The following is a 16,137-nucleotide window of genomic DNA, read 5'->3' as shown; positions in this document are numbered from 1 at the left end:
CCATAAGCAAGATAACCTGGTGGCCTTGAGATTTTTCATCTTCGCCAGCAACTACCTTCCCCGGCCTGGTGCCTTCCAGATGCTACCAGACTGTAACTCCCATGGTCAGTAATGATTAGAATTGTGATCTGGAGGTGGCCAGTCTGAGGAACACGGGCCTACAGGATGTCATGCATGTTTGAGTCATACCAGGGTAAAGCACACACCCAACACCACTTAACTTGGATGACCTTCAAATCACCACGAGCCCTGCAATTTTATAATTCCAGTTTTTGAGCTTCTGTGATTAGGGTGGCAGTGATGAGAGAAGAATGAGAAGGTAATGACTATCCATCTAACTTTTATTTAATTGAAGTGAAGGTTATTGTGCCTAGCCTTGACTGGTGGCAAAGAGCCAAAACCTTGGTAACAAAGCTAGTGGTTCATCTTTCATTCTGAAGCTTAGTCAATGTGTTAACCACACACAAAGGGGTATAGGGGTGGGGAACCACAGGAGATTAGCTCACGATAGTGCTCCAAGGTTCATACACATTCATGCCAAAAAAGATAGCTGTGATGGACTCTCAAAATGTCCTGGAGTTTCTGCCTTGCAGGTTCTTGACTTTGTCTCTTGCTGTATGTCTTCTGCTATGGATTAATATTGTAACTATGTCCATTATTTAATATCACCCTTTTGAACCTGCCTTCACTGGTAGGAAATGTGCTGAGGAATAGGGACCTTCCCTATAGCAGTGCCAAGGGATGGACAGACCAGTCCATGTTACTTTCACATGTGTTCATTCATAAGTCTGTTCAATCTCAATTCCACATTAAAATTACATTTTTTTAAACCCCCCCCCAAATTGCATTTAAATAATATATGTTTTAATGTATTTTATCCCTAAATATGCATTTCTAAATGCATTTTGGCACTTTTACAAGCTGAGAACAGCACACCAAAATCTGGAGAAGAGCAAAATCTGATACGGATAATGGACTGCACATTACTGTGGGAACTGCAAATGAGGTAAGTTCAAATCAGAAACCACCAAGATCAAATTACTCAAACCACCATAGTGATGCCTTGATTAGGACATTCCTTTCCAGACATATATACATATATATATTTCTGCATCACCTTTATTTTGTAGAAGCCAGGTTATATTCGTTCCCAGTCCCCACCCTGGCCCAGGCTTTTAGTGGATGGTGGGTTTTGTTCTCTCCGATGCTCTTCTTTACACTGGCTTTTCAGTGGTTTTTCTCGTTTTTTTATGCAGCTTTTTGTGACTTTCCTAAACCAAAGTTCCTCACAAAGCAACAGACACCCCCCTCACTGTACCAGTTCAGCTAGCAGCTTGGGCCTCATATTTTGGGAACTGACTAATCCTGATTTATTTATTTTTAAGTCCTGCAAGTAGAAAGCTGAGCCGCACCACCTTATGCTGCTGCATGGGCACAACAGTCCTTAGATGGTCCTTCAAGGGACTTACTATCTACACTATGAATCTGAAACGGTCAGTCATGGCATTCTCCCAGGAACCCTGCAGAGCCGCCATTCTGGGAGGTGGGGGAAGGAGCACCTACTGTAGAATGTGCCCTGTGATGGTAAGCCAAAAAGTTACTGTCTTATCAAGGTACACAAATATGTGTTTATGGAGGTTAGGTTGCTATGGATGGCTGGACTGGAAGAAATAAAACAGAAACCAGGGAAATAAGCATGAAATAGTACGAAACATGATCAGATGATTTGCTTTTGTCTGAGCTGTTGCATGCTGAGGAGATCAAAACGCAGGAAACCCACATTAATAGGTGGCATACCACATACATCTCAGGCAAAGAGAAAGATTTATTTGCTCAGCGCGAGTGTTTAGAATGCCATTATAACTGCGGCCTCAAGGAACTGCCCTTGCATGTCAGATACATAGTTGGTCTTTGTGCTGCAGGAAATGAACACCCGCAGGAAATGAATACGCTGCCAAAGCCACTTCAGTTAAAACCTATTTGGGAAATCCAGGAGGTTCTCTAAGCCACTGATCACAGTACCATGACAGGTTAACCGGTGCAGCACAAGAGACCAGGATGAGTCACAGTGCAACAAGTGTGTTAGAGCTTTAATAAAAATCAGAATACTTCACTGAACGTATACATTTGCAGAATTTATTGTCATTCCCAGAACCCCACAACTCTGATAGAAGCCTTTGCTTTGATATGAAATATTGATCATGACGGAATTGCAGAATACAGTGGTACCTCGCAAGACGAATGCCTCGTAAGATGAAAAACTCGCAAGAAGAAAGAGTTTTTCGTTTTTGGAGTTGCTTCGCAAGACGAATTTCCCTATGGGCTTGCTTCGCAAGACGAAAATATCTTGCAAGTTTGTTTCCTTTGTCTTGCAAGTTTGTTTCCTTTTTCTTAAAACCATGTATTCAGGGGGTGCCGTTGCGACTTGACTTCGAGGAGCAACTCACAGCACGCGGTGTGGTAGCCTTTTTTGAGGTTTTTGAAGACTTTGGTGATTTTTGAAGCTTTTCCAAAGTCCGTGCTTCGCAAGACGAAAAAAATCGCAAGACGAAAAAACTCGCAAAACAAATGAATTTCATCTTGTGAGGTACCACTGTATTTGTTGCGTTACGAAATGTTGATCATGATGGAATGACATAACATTTGTTGTGGCAGGATAAGCTGTTACCTTCCATGAAGCATTGGCTGAATCCACCTGAGCCTCATGCCTTTCCATAACAACTCTCTTATAAAAAGACCTACTGTAGATGATGATTTCCACATTTGAGATTAAGGAATCATTGGCTACTGGAACAGGAAACTTGACATTTATCCCTGTCAAAATAATCAAGCAGGTTCACCAGCTGGGACACAGAAGGTTCAGGTTCAGGTAGCGCCAGCAACTCCCGTCTCACATCTTCAGAAACATGTGAATGGAGTGTGAGTTTGCACCTTCTAGTTATAGCCACCAGTCTGTTAGCTGTGGCTTTTGCATCGGTCTGAATGAGATGTATGTGCGTAAGGCTCTTCCATGCAAAGGAGAATCCTGATTGTCCCAGGATCCCACACCTGTCTTGATTTCCTTTCAATCTGACACCATTGTTTGGTCAGCCGATGACAAAGCCAGGGCCAGTGTGGGGTTGTTTTTAACCAAAATAATAACAACAATGAGGTGTTTGTAGTCATATATTGACAGAAGTGTCATAGGTGCCAGCACAAAATAGGCAGCAAAAAAGGGGGGGGGGTACTGGTACTCTGTACTGCCACACACACAAAAAGTCCTGGCCCAAGAAAGAGGTCAACTTACAAAATATATGGCCAGCAGTCACCATCTCTCACTTTCTTTCCCACCCATTATAACATGAATCCCTCAATGTAAAAAAAAAAAAAGCACCTTAATCCAAAGCTTAGAGCTGAGGGCTCCCCAACATGAGCCAAAGGCTTCAGAAATGCTATCAGATCCAAACCATATGTAATTAAGCTGCACAAGAACTTCCATATCTGTCTACTGGAGGTCTTTTCTGCATCTTACACAGTCACACTTAGATTTACATATAAATATTTATCCTGGTACATAAATTTAGTTGTGTGTTCTTTGAGCTATTTTTGCTGTAGGCCTATTCACACAAATTACAGATATTACAAACATTTCTGCAAGGATTTCCTCAAAACCACTTTGAAGATGCGGCTGTCTCTACACCCAATAAATACATATTATACTGAGAACATATGACCCGGCTTTTTCTTGAGTGATAAATTAACTCAGGTAGACATTATGGTTTTACAAGCACTGCAGTGCTTGTTTGGTAGGGGTTTTCCCGGCTCTTTGTGTGTCAGATCCTAGCTCTTTGACTAGCTGCCATTTTGAGAGGCAATCCTTGCTTTCATCCTCTTGTTGCTACTGTTGTTACTCTCTGCCACACCCACCATCATGCTGAGTACTAAAATCTCTTCTGTTGTGATTTGGACAGACAAGGCCCATTCACGGTAATGCTGGTTACATGCCAAATTTCCCCTGTATGAAAATGAATGATTTTCCCCCTGGAGCATACTTGAGTTGGCACAAAGCCAAAGGATATGAACCCAAACACACAGAGAAACACACTAACAATGAGATTCACAAACAAAAAGTCAGCTTCCAAATGAGTAGTCACGCAAGTCTGTTTTAGCAAAAACAACAAAGTTCTGTACCACTTAAAAGACTAACAAATGCACTGAACGAATATTGCTGATAATGTTTTGTTAGGTGGCAGTTTGCCCATCTTCATTCTGTACTTTTGTTTATACTTAATAAACATTTGTTATTTTCCTGTCAAAACAGAACAAGAGACTGGCATAATTATGACATAAACTACTTCTAACCACTGCAGTTGTTCAGTTCTATTCTCAGGACAGCTGACAAAAGGAAGAAAACCAGTGCTTTTTTCGGGGGGGGGACGCAGGGGTACATGTACCCCTAAACATTTTGTGAATCTAACGGAAGAGGATTTTAAAATTTTTAGTTTCTTCTCTAGCACGGTGAATTGTCAGTTTTGTTGCTACCCCCAATGGCGGCCTCATTTCCTTTCACAGTGTTTCCTGAGTCTCAGACAGAAGCGAGGGTTTAATGTGTGAAGTAGGAATTGGTGTATGTAAATTCGTGGTTTTTGAAAGGACAACATCTGACGATGAACACCAACAGCAAGCAGAGGAATCGGGAAGATGCTAGTGCACACAACCTCATGCCAATGTGGAAGTTACTGTGATGGTCAGCTGTGCAATATGAGGTAATGCATGTTATTTGTACTTTTGTCCATTTACTGCATTTATTTTTCCTGATTTGAACTATAAAATGGTGATTTTCTTGAGCCAAAATGAGAGTACCCCTAAACATTTTTTTTAGAAAAAAGCACTGAATGAAACAATTGAAATGGAAGCTGAAAGGATGAAAGATAAGATACGTGAAAAGGTAAACAGGCGGAAAATAAATCAAGATCCACACCCAGATCCCTAACACTGGTGGGCCAACTTAGTTAAACAGACATCTTATAACAGAAAGCCTCTTAAATTAAATCAATGAGTACTGAAGAGGTAGGAGAAGCTGACAAACGGGTGCCTTCTGGTGAAGCCAAAAAGGTGACTCCTTTTTGTGGACTTGAGTCCAGTTGATTAGATGCGTGAGGTGTTGCCATCAGCTGGCAGGAATATATACCAGTATATACCTGTGGGTGTAAAACTATTCACAAAATGCAGTAGTAAAGATATACACAGCACAGTCAGCTAAACTGTGTCTTTATATACTAGCCACTTAATTTTTGTATACAAATTCCTGTCAACTTGGAATTTGGCCCATCAAAATCCTTACCAGCCCTAGGGCCAGGCTGCCATAGCATATATTTTCACACTGATTTTTTTTTTTTATTGTGGCAGCATGGCCTTTGCGTAATGTAGTGCCATCCAGCTCTCATTGACATCACGGAATCACAGGGGACAGCAGGAGCTGTATGTTGAAAACAGAGGCAGCAAATGACCACACAACAAGTACAGCAGCAGGAAGCAACCATATAATACATACAGAGATAGCTATTTCAGAAATGTCGAAGGCCTTGTGCGTGCCTGGTAGCTTTTGAGTGTTGCTCTCTGAAGATCAACGTGCACATGCATGCATGTACAGGCATGCATTTGAAGGAGCATTGCAAATTAGTTTTCAAAGAGCTCGTAATTTCAGAAGTAGTTAGCCATAACAGTACTCATGTGGGGCGTGCAGAATTATCAAAAGGTACATGTGACAGCAGTTGAGCCACGTCTGCAAACCCAGGTCACTGCAGAACAGCAGTGGGCTGAATAAGCGAGTTCTAGTGGAAAACCAGACAACAGATGAAGGTGATGGACTATATGGAACTGGCCGAAATGACTGGCAGAATCCGAGACCAGGGAGAAGAGTCGGTGGAGGAAGATTGGAGGAAATTTAAAGACTATTTACAGAAACATTGTAAAATTAATATCTGTTAGAAGGATGTTGGAATAATATTATATGATTTTAGCAGGAATGATATAAAGGATTTGGGAATAACTGACTGTTAATTGATGAAAGGAGGAAAAGTAAAGTTACATTATATTAAGACAATTTACAGGACAAAAATTTTAAAAGAGGGAAAGGATTTGCTGAAATGGATAATTGACCTAGAATACAAAAAAGGGAGGTGTGAGGAGGTCAAGGAAATAAGCTAATGAAAGATTAGTAATGAGGAGATTTGATGCATTTTTCTTTGTGTTTTTGTTTTTGTTTAATGGGTTTTATTTCTCTGTTTTTTTCCTTTTTTTATATTGCGATGTGTTGTTTTGTTTTTGTTTAATGTGGTATTTTTACTTTTTCTTTCTGTAATTTTTGAAACTTTAATAAATATTATTAAAAAAAAAAAGAAAACCAGACAATAGGTCGGGGCTCCTGAACCCCTTTTTTACCCATTTCTTCCTCTCCCCCAGCCATCTCCACTTTCCATTCTCATCACGCTCCTCAACCCACCCATCACTTTTCTTCTGAAAAACCATCCTTCCCCTGCTGTTAGGTACGACTGCAGGGTCAAAGACATAACTCTGCCCCAATTAATGTGAAATTCTTATTTGTGTATTAAATTTATATTCCACACTTCCTCCCAAAGGAGCCCAGGGCAGCAAACAAACCAGTCATGAAATAATGCAATTAAAAATATACAAAAACAATTAAAAGGTTATAAAAAAACAAAAATTATCTCAGCAGCATGTTTTTTCAGAATGTGGCTAACCTATGCATGCATCTGGCACCACAAGAATACAACAGTACAAACAACAAAACATAATTATTATGGCATAAGCTTTTGTGGACTAGACTGAAGTGTACTTCATCAGATGCAAGAGGTGTTATCCTTCAGCTGACCTGGTCTAAGGTGCTACAAGACGTTTAGTAGTTTTTGCTCCAACAAGCCTACGATGGAAAACAGATCATCACAGTGGGCCACAGCTGCCCACATGATTTATGACCAAATGGGAAGTCCTAAAAATGTGAGATTGGAATAGATGATCTTTCATGTAAATATACAAGCAACAACAGTGCTTCAATGCATTCTATTTTTAAAGCAGAATGGCAAAATATAGCAGGAGGAATTCAACGTAGCACTGTGGCAATCTTTCAATCAGTGCAATCCCTCCTCCTCTTCATCTCTTGTGCCCTGTTCTGGGTTTTCCCTCAACCTCCACCCAATTCTGAGGGGCTTGGGTTAAGGAGAGGGAAGGAAGTCCCAATGTACTAGCAGAAATCCTCCCACAGGCTTATGCTAGCAGGACAAAGAGTTGAATCCCGACCAGTTCTTTATTTGGACAAGGAATTGTTATTTGGACAAGGAATTAAGAAAGATGTGTTACCATCACAATCTGTTTGTTTTGAACAGTAACTCTCAAGATACATTAAATATTTTGCAGGAATCCAGACATGCCATTTACTTCAGCTCGTTCTATCCCTCCTGCAGTAATAGCAAGAGGGCTTCACATAGCTGAATGATAGTGAGCCAAGAGCCCATTTATATAAGACAAGATTACAGCATATCAGTTGCTGAATATATCTTGCTATCTGCTTTTCAGCCGCAACAAGCTGTAAATCCTAATAAAAAATTCACCACAGACATGTAAGAGAGGGAAGAAAAGGACAACACAAACAAAGCACAGAAATAGGATCTAATTAAAATGAGGTTGGGATCTTATCTTTTAAAAGTGGTTAACCACATCAAGCACTGGATATGAATGTGCTTAGAATTTAAAACTAAATTTTTGCAGATAAAGTCATTTCCAGAGATATTGAGGCAAATGCTGTTGTTAAAAGCAAAGTAATAGATATGCAAAGACTGGAAGTGTTGTGCACCCGTACTAATAGAAACCTATCTAAGAAAAAGAACCACATTACACCTGCTTTGAGTGACTGTTCCAATGGGTAAGCACCAAGACAAACTAAGCATCAGATAAAAATAATTCATCATGCAGCTGAATCGTATTTATTTATCTGGATCATTTTTATGCTGCTCTGTAGCCAAATAAGGCTCCCAGAGCTGTTTACAAATCTCAGTGGATAACAGAGTTCCTTCCCTCAAGTTTACAATCTAAAAATTACATGACATAAAAGGAAAAATGATTGGGAGGGAGGAGGGGAAAATAAAACATGGCAACCCTGAAATTTGTCTAATCCTCTTTCAAAGACATCCAATTTGGTGGCCATCACTACAGTTTTCAAATAACTCACTGTTTGAAACATTCAAACGCATTCAGGTAGCTGAGCAATGCCTAAGCGCTTTTTCTTTTCTTTTCTTTTTTAGAAAACAAACAAACACAGTTCCCACTGGTCCCCAACAGACACATAGATTAAAAGGATACAGCCCAGTGCAAGGGTGGGGAACCTGCTAGATATAGTTGGATTAAAACTCCCATCAGCCCCCGACAGCATTGCCAATGAGATTATGAGAGGTCTGTTCACCCTTGTGGGGTGGGCAGCTTTGAGGATGGGCCCCGAGCTGTTCTTGTGAACAGTGAGAGGCCAGATCATCTCCCTGCCATCAAACTGACCAAACTGACCAATGACGGCAAGGCCTTTGGGACGTTCCCTTGGGTGTGGCATCAACTGCCCAATGGCGGCACTTGGCTCCACGCCCAGGACAAGCATAAAACGCAGCCTGCCAGGCCATTTGGTTGTCCATAGCATCTGGAGAGACTGAATTTCACCACTCCTGGTATAGTGTGTCATAGGTAAAGAGCAGGTATACCATCTAAACATTCCATGATGAAAATGAAAACCACTCCATTCTCCTCTCATCAGATGATCAATCTAAAAAAACACAGGGCAATGTGGCAGTGTTTTATCTCTCTGTGTGTTGTATGCCCATGTGATGTGTGCATTTATCCTGGTGTGTTTGCAATATGTGTGGTATCTGCCTGCACCTGCCAGGGATGGGTTGGCCACATCCACTTTCTGAGCACACTGGCTTGCAGCCCACAAACCTGGTGGAGATGCAGCCCTCAGGGCCATAAATACAGGCCACCCCTGTTAGAGCCAATTGCCAGACAGGGCAATATACAAGCAAGTAGAAGGATGCTTTGATTGTTTTGTCTCATTCAACAGATTTAATTTTTGTGGAACATCTCAAAAGTTAGCAAGGAGACTATTTTCATGCTCCCTCTTATAAGTATCAAAGTAAAGACTCATTCTGGTTTGCCTATGCAAGTTGAAGCAGGAATACATGCAATGTGACAATCAAAGGGCTCGCCTACCCTTCAAGTAGTTCTTAATGGTTTCATATGGCCAACTGTAGACAGCTTTTGTTTGAAGTGCTGCGAACCCTACTGCTCCTGCAAGGCAAGGCCAAAACTAGGCATTATTTCACCCAGGTCAAAGATCTGGTTTGGCACACACACCACACACAAGCTGGGAGCCTCAATAGCACTGCTCTGGAGGCTTCACTAGTGGCAAAAAATCTGGCTAGCCCACCCCCAACCCCGTAGCTATGGCTCTGCTGCAAAGGACCTAACCAAAGTCAAATTACCAGGATGTTGCTAACATTGGTGTCAGATATGAGTCCTGGATGCAGCAGCACAACTGACATAAATATCCTCATAGCTTAGAGTTTCAAATTTAAGGAAATAAGAGATGCAGTTTGATAAAAGACACACACTGCCACAGTTGCACAGAAAAAGACTCAACAAGCATTTGCTTAATAATTAGAATAATACTAATAACAATAATAATTTTAGATTATGCCTTGTTTTCTTTGTTTGTCTCATTCTTTTTTTATTAATTTTATTATGGCTAGGGAGTCTCAAAACCTTGAACCAGTCCAGGGCTCTCTGGACCTCTGAGAGGGCCTGAACTAAGCAGTGGATCCTGCAACTGTTTTCATACACAGCTGAATGTCAGAGACGTACACAGTCTGCAAGGACGCAGTTGCTCCATGAGCCACATTTTCTTTTTGGAGTAGTAGGAGCAGGTGCCGCCTTCTATGACAGAAGCACCACTCACAGTCCAGGAACGAGTCTTACTATGCTCCCCTCTGTGGCAAAATTGAGGCTTCTTTGTAGTGACCTCCTCACTTCGTTTACAGTCACACATCTCCCAGGGTCTTCCCTCGCCCCTTTAGCAGATTGGGGGCTGCATTTATTGCCTTTTGACTTCTGCACGACTGTTTTGACATTTGTAACTATGGTGACAGCAGGCTTTGCTTAAAATGGCTTACCAGGAGGTGCATGTTTCTTTTACCTCAGAGGAATTTATAATCAAACATGAAATTACTCGTTACAGGAGCTGGCGAGGTAAACTGGAAAGCATCCATTGTATGGCCTGATCAAATTTCTGTCCCAACCTTGCTCCCAGTTTTGGCCAACGAGTCACGTCTCTCACCTCGACACACCAGCTCATTCATTTTGTCAAACTAATGAAGTAGAAAACCTGGCTCACTTGACACTTCCCCCACCCCCACCCCCCAGTATCCGGCTGCACAATAATTATTAGCCACCCAACCTGGTTCTTTCATAGAGGAACTGGAAGGTCATGTCACCTCCACCTCAAGGGTATGAGATGTCAAGCTCATGCCATTCTAAATTCCCCATGTTCTCAAGCGATTGTGGGGGGGGGGGATCCATTCGTCTTTGCCAGTATTTAGAAAATTGTAAGGGTAGATAGTAATATTTGGAGTTTAAAAATTTCAGTCGTCTTATTCAAGAAAGAACAATGTTTACTATTTCTTTATTTAATATCAAAGATTTATAAGCCACCTTTTTCAGAGCAAAACCCTCACGGGGCAGCTTACATCAACACCAAAACAGACAATGGGTCACTGCAGTCCATAGGGATCATCACACCTTGTATCTTCTTTCCACATGAACTTAGCTTGACTAAAGCATTGCCCAGCCTTCTGTGTCTTGTGTTCCAGCAAGGGCCTAGGCAGACAAGAGACATTTCTGTCTTTAAAGCCAACATTCAGGCCAACTCAAACCATAACCTCAAGTTTTCTTGACCAGAACTTGTTTTCATAACATTTCACTGCTTCTGGGATTATCAGCTTCACCATGAAGATTAGATTTGCACCTCCTCTCCCCAAAAATGGACTGAGGGGAAAAAATGAAACCTACATCAGGAGCTTCAATGCAACATGATGTTTGGTCCTTAACATCTACAGCAGGCTTCCTCAACCTCGGCCCTCCAGATGTTTTGAGACTACAGTTCCCAGCATCCATGACCACTGGTCCTGCTAGCTAGGGATCATGGGAGTTGTAGGCCAAAAACATCTGGAAGGCTGAGGTTGAGGAAGCCTGGTCTACAGTAACATTTACAGGATCAGGCTTCTAATTTAGGATATTGTCTCTGCTAAAGCTGTTCTCCATACCAGCAAAATAATAATTAACCTAAATACATGCTCCATGGAATGCCACATGGATAAGTTTTCCTTAATTCAGTGGGTGGAGATGAAAAAGTGGTTTCATCAGTACCAGCAGATACTTCTCCCTCCAAGTTGTCCCTGCCCCAAGCAAGTTATTACAAATAGGAATGGTATTCTCCTGTAGGTAGACAGGGCAACTAATCCAAATGATGAGAAGGATTTCCTGGGAACAGAAAACAAGTGGGACGTATGAGTCATCTAGAAAGGGCAGTTTGGGAATCTTCTCTGAAATATACAGAAGTTTTATTCTAGCCTACAAGGTTAAAAACTATTGTGTTCAGCTTTGAATCACTGCATAGGACCACGCTCTCTACCCCAGATATATACTTGTAATAATAATAATAATAATAATAATAATAATAAATTTTATTTATATCCCGCCCTCCCCAGCCGAAGCCGGGCTCAGGGCGGCTAACAACAATCAAACAATCAAACAATCAGATAATCACAACATTCTAAAAGTATTTAATTATAAAAATCAATTAAAATCAAATTAATGGCAACTGATTAAGCAAGATTCTGTGCAGGTTGCCAGAGGAGGGAGTCAGGCTGCGCCCTGACCAAAGGCCTGGTGGAACAACTCTGTCTTGCAGGCCCTGCGGAAGGATGTCAGGTCCCGCAGGGCCCTAGTCTCTTGTGACAGAGCGTTCCACCAGATTGGAGCCGCAGCCGAGAAGGCCCTGGCTCTAGTTGAGGCCAGCCTAACCTCTCTGAGGCCTGGGACCTTGAGGATGTTATTATTTGCAGACCGTAGGTTTCTCTGTGGGGCATACCAGGAGAGGCGGTCCCGTAGGTACGAGGGTCCTAGGCCGTATAGGGCTTTAAAGGTTAAAACCAGCACCTTAAACCTGATCCTGTACTCCACCGGGAGCCAGTGCAGCTGGTATAGTACCGGATGAATGTGATCTCGCAGCGAAGACCCCATAAGGAGTCTCGCCGCGGCATTCTGCACCCGCTGGAGTTTCTGGGTCAGTCTCAAGGGCAGCCCCACGTAGAGCGAGTTACAATAATCCAGTCTGGAGGTGACTGTCGCATGGATCACAGTGGCTAGGTCAGGGCGAGAGAGATAAGGGGCCAACTGCTTAGCTTGGCGGAGATGAAAAAATGCCGCCATTGTTGTAGCTGTAATCTGCGCCTCCATAGAGAGGGAGGTATCGAAGATTACACCCAAACTCTTGACGGACGGTGCTGGCACTAATTGCACCCCCGCAAGAGATGGGAGTTGCCCCCTCAATCCCATATCGTCCCGCCCCAGCCAGAGGTCCTCTGTCTTCGAAGGATTTAACTTCAACCGGCTCCCACGTAACCATCCAGCCACAGCTTCCAGACATCTTGCCAGTGTGTCTGGGGCCGAGTCAGGATGGCCATCCATCAACAGATGGAGTTGGGTGTCATCAGCATACTGATGGCAACCCAGCCCAAAACTCCGGACAAGCTGGGCGAGGGGGCGCATAAAGATGTTAAAAAGCATCGGGGAGAGAATCGCACCCTGAGGCACTCCACACACCAAGGAGTGGCACGATGACAATTCCCCCCCGAGTGCCACCCTCTGTCCCCGACCAGAGAGAAACGAGCGCAGCCATTGAAGGACTGTGCCCTGGATCCCCACGTCGGCAGGAATTATTGTGAAACTTCTCGCAAGCAGTTCTGAGACATCACAATGCCTTTGCATTTTCCTACTTCTCCTTTGAAAATACCTCACCTTAACAGCAGAGGAACAGCCATAGCAATTTAGAATAATCAATACGATACGATAATCTTTATTGTCATTGTCCCATACAGAACAACGAAATTGAAAAAATCTACATCACAATACTGTATTCTTTATTATAAGGCCAGCAATCAGCAAAATGTCACCAGATCCAGCATAAAATCAAAGCCGCACAGTGCTCTGCCTGAAATTACTACCACATTTCCATGCACTGGTAAAAACCCTAAATCAGATGCAAAGAACAGCAAACCCAAAGGCCTGGATTGGCCTGCCAAATTTTACCAAGTGGCCTGCTATCTCCCAACCTAGCGGTGCCTTCACTGAAATAAAAAGCATGCAGGCAAAAGTGAGGAAGGAGTGATTTCATTCCTATCATGGTGATGGGTTGGATGGAGAGGTTTAGTGGGCATGTAAGAATGTGGGTGGCCCCACTCACAGTGGGCCACGCCCATCATGGGCTTATAGTCCCTAGAAAGCTGGTCATGGGTGAATGTGGTCCTCAGGACAAAAATATAGATATTCCTCACCCTACACTAAATGAAAAATATTTGCTGCTATTATCCCACTCTGATGAAAGGCAAGGTGAGCTTCAGGCTAGATGCAAAAACAAGAAAGAGTCTATGCTGGCTGCAGTGCTCAGACTGGATACAAGGTTCCAGCTTAGCTCTAAAACCACAGAACTCTTTGCAAAAAACAAACTTAGATGGAGCCCTATACAGTATAGTAGCAGCAGTTGATTTCCGATTGTTAGCCCCATCTACACTGGAAGGCATTTATTTGATTAAAGGGTCCCAGCTCTCTCCAGCACTTCCACCAGATGAGCCTAATGAGACCTGCCCATTTATGTTGTGAACTGCCCTGAGATCTAAGGGTATAGGGCATTATACAAATTTTAATCATCATCATCATCCTACCATGAAGGAGTAGGACAGCCTCCAGTTTCACACTAGGTCTTCTGCAATGAAGTCATATGGTAGAAGTGCTTCTGCAGCTAGCCTTGTGTGTGCTTCCTCTTCTGGTTAAGAGTCCTCAACCTCATCACCTGAAAAAGGGGCTCAGACTTCTGGTCCTAGACACCAGAGCACAAAGTACACACTACCCATAATGAAGATTGCACATTGGCCCTCAATGGAAATCTATGCAGCAAACAAAGCTGCAGAGACTGGGTAGGGAGAGGTGGAGAGTCCACTTCCAACCAAAGCACTATCAGAAATTCTGATAAAAACAGGCTAATAGAGTGACTGGGAGGTCTCATGGGTCCAACTTAATTAGCAAGTTTCACATCATGCTTTCAGACCCACAGTTCAGAAGGACACACCCTCCTTCTGGAATTCCAGAAAACATTACAGGTGGATGCAACATTGCAGACATACTCATGGAAGAAGAAAAAGAGGAGGTAATTACCCAAAATCAGAACAAATCTGCACCCAGTTGTCGCTTGAGAAACTTTCCCACATATCCACTGTTATACCGGCACAAACAACACTGGGGCATCTCTGCAAATTGGTACAGAGTTACACGGCTTGCACTTCATGATCTTCCAAAGAACATGGGGTACTAAAAAGCAAGTGAGCTACGTCTTAAGCTATGTCTATAATCGAGCTGAGAAAAACTTGAGGCATGTTAGGAAATGTTAGCATCAGACAAACAACCAGACTCTTTTGAGCTTTAGAATAATATACTCTCAGATCCTTTGTAAGGCTTTTCAGGCATGGCTGTAAATGGTTGCAAAGTCTTTCTTAGGGTTTACCATAATGGTAACTTTCACCATCACCTTTGAAGTTGGGAAGCAATTAAGAGAAAGGCTGTAGCTCAGTGGGAGAGCAGAGGACACATTTTGCATGAGGAAAGTTCAATCTTTGGCATCTCCAGGTATGCCTGGGAGAGTATCGTATCTGAAACCCTGCAGAGCAGCTTCTCTACAGTCAGTATGGACAACACTAAGCTATATGGACCAATGGCCTGACTCTTATATAGAGATATATGACAGTTTTCTATGTTCCCAACAGTAACTTTTGTCATCTGCTTGATTCCAGACTGCAATGAATCTGCAAAGGAGTAGAAAAGCATTCAAATTTCTGCACCTGTTCTAAGTAAGCCCTTCATTCTTTCCAGTGAAGCTCTGTGGCTCATGCTTTACCAACATTGCCTGGGGAAGTTATTGCTACAGATTTTTTTTTATTATCTTTTAGCACGAACCTTTTAGTCCCTGACAGCAGAATTTAGGCATCCTCCAGAAAGATTATACTCTGCATTCAGGCATACAGTTGTTAACAAATACTTTAGTTGTGAACTTCCAGTAGCTTATTGCTAGGTTACCTTAAGAACTGCTTGTCAGTTGGCAGATGAATTCAGATAACACCCATTTGTCTAAAAGGGAGTAATTGTTCACTCAGGTGTTGGGTGGCTCTGTCCTCCTCATTTATCCTTTTCTCCTTCACAATAAGCATTCGCTTCTTGGTTCCCAATCTAGACTTCCTTTTAAAGGAAACTCTTTTAAGGTGCATTCAGATATGGAGAATATTACATTAGTTTTCTTGATTATAATTCAAGTGCTTCTGTGCTGTTTTCTAATGCAGTGTTTCCCAACCTTGGACCTCCAGCTGTTTTTGAACTACAACTCCCATCATCCCTGACTAGCAAGACCAGTGGCAAGGGATGATGGGAATTGTAGTCCAAAAACAGCTGGAGGCCCAAGGTTGGGAAACACTGCTCTAATGTTCTTTTTGCACTGCAGTACCTGTTACATTGGGACGCAGGTGGCGCTGTGGTTTAAACCACTGTGCCGCTTGGACTTGCCAATCGGAAGGTCAGCGGTTTGAGACCCCGCGATGGGGTGAACTGCCGTTGTTCAGCCCCAGCTCCTGCCAACCTAGCAGTTCGAAAGCACGCAGTGCAAGTAGATAAATAGGTAGCACTCCGATGGGAAGGTAAACAGCGTTTCCGTGTGCTGCTCTGGTTTGCCAGAAGCAGCTTAGTCATGCTGGCCACATGACCCAGAAGCTGTACGCCGGC

The 16,137-nt window shown here is 42.7% G+C and overlaps 1 protein-coding gene across 7 annotated transcripts in view; it reads right to left on the bottom strand.

The window, feature by feature from the left end:
- Positions 1-16,137, bottom strand: part of LYPD6B (LY6/PLAUR domain containing 6B) — a 62,266-nt gene that overhangs the window by 31,139 nt on the left and 14,990 nt on the right. The window contains exon 1 of one of the 7 annotated variants that reach the window (XM_081873963.1): positions 9,250-9,305. The exons of 5 other annotated variants lie outside the window; for them this stretch is intronic. The gene's annotated coding sequence lies outside the window, so the exon portion shown is untranslated. Of the gene's footprint in view, positions 1-9,249; positions 9,306-16,137 lie in introns of those variants that run through there. One more of the 7 variants, XM_081873960.1, reaches the window with a different exon arrangement.

This window comes from Podarcis erhardii (genome assembly GCF_964252035.2).
Source record: "Podarcis erhardii genome assembly, chromosome: 1".
Lineage (NCBI taxonomy): Eukaryota > Metazoa > Chordata > Lepidosauria > Squamata > Lacertidae > Podarcis > Podarcis erhardii.
Note: the sequence above shows the minus strand (reverse complement) of the source record. Positions and strands in the feature narration are given on the sequence as shown.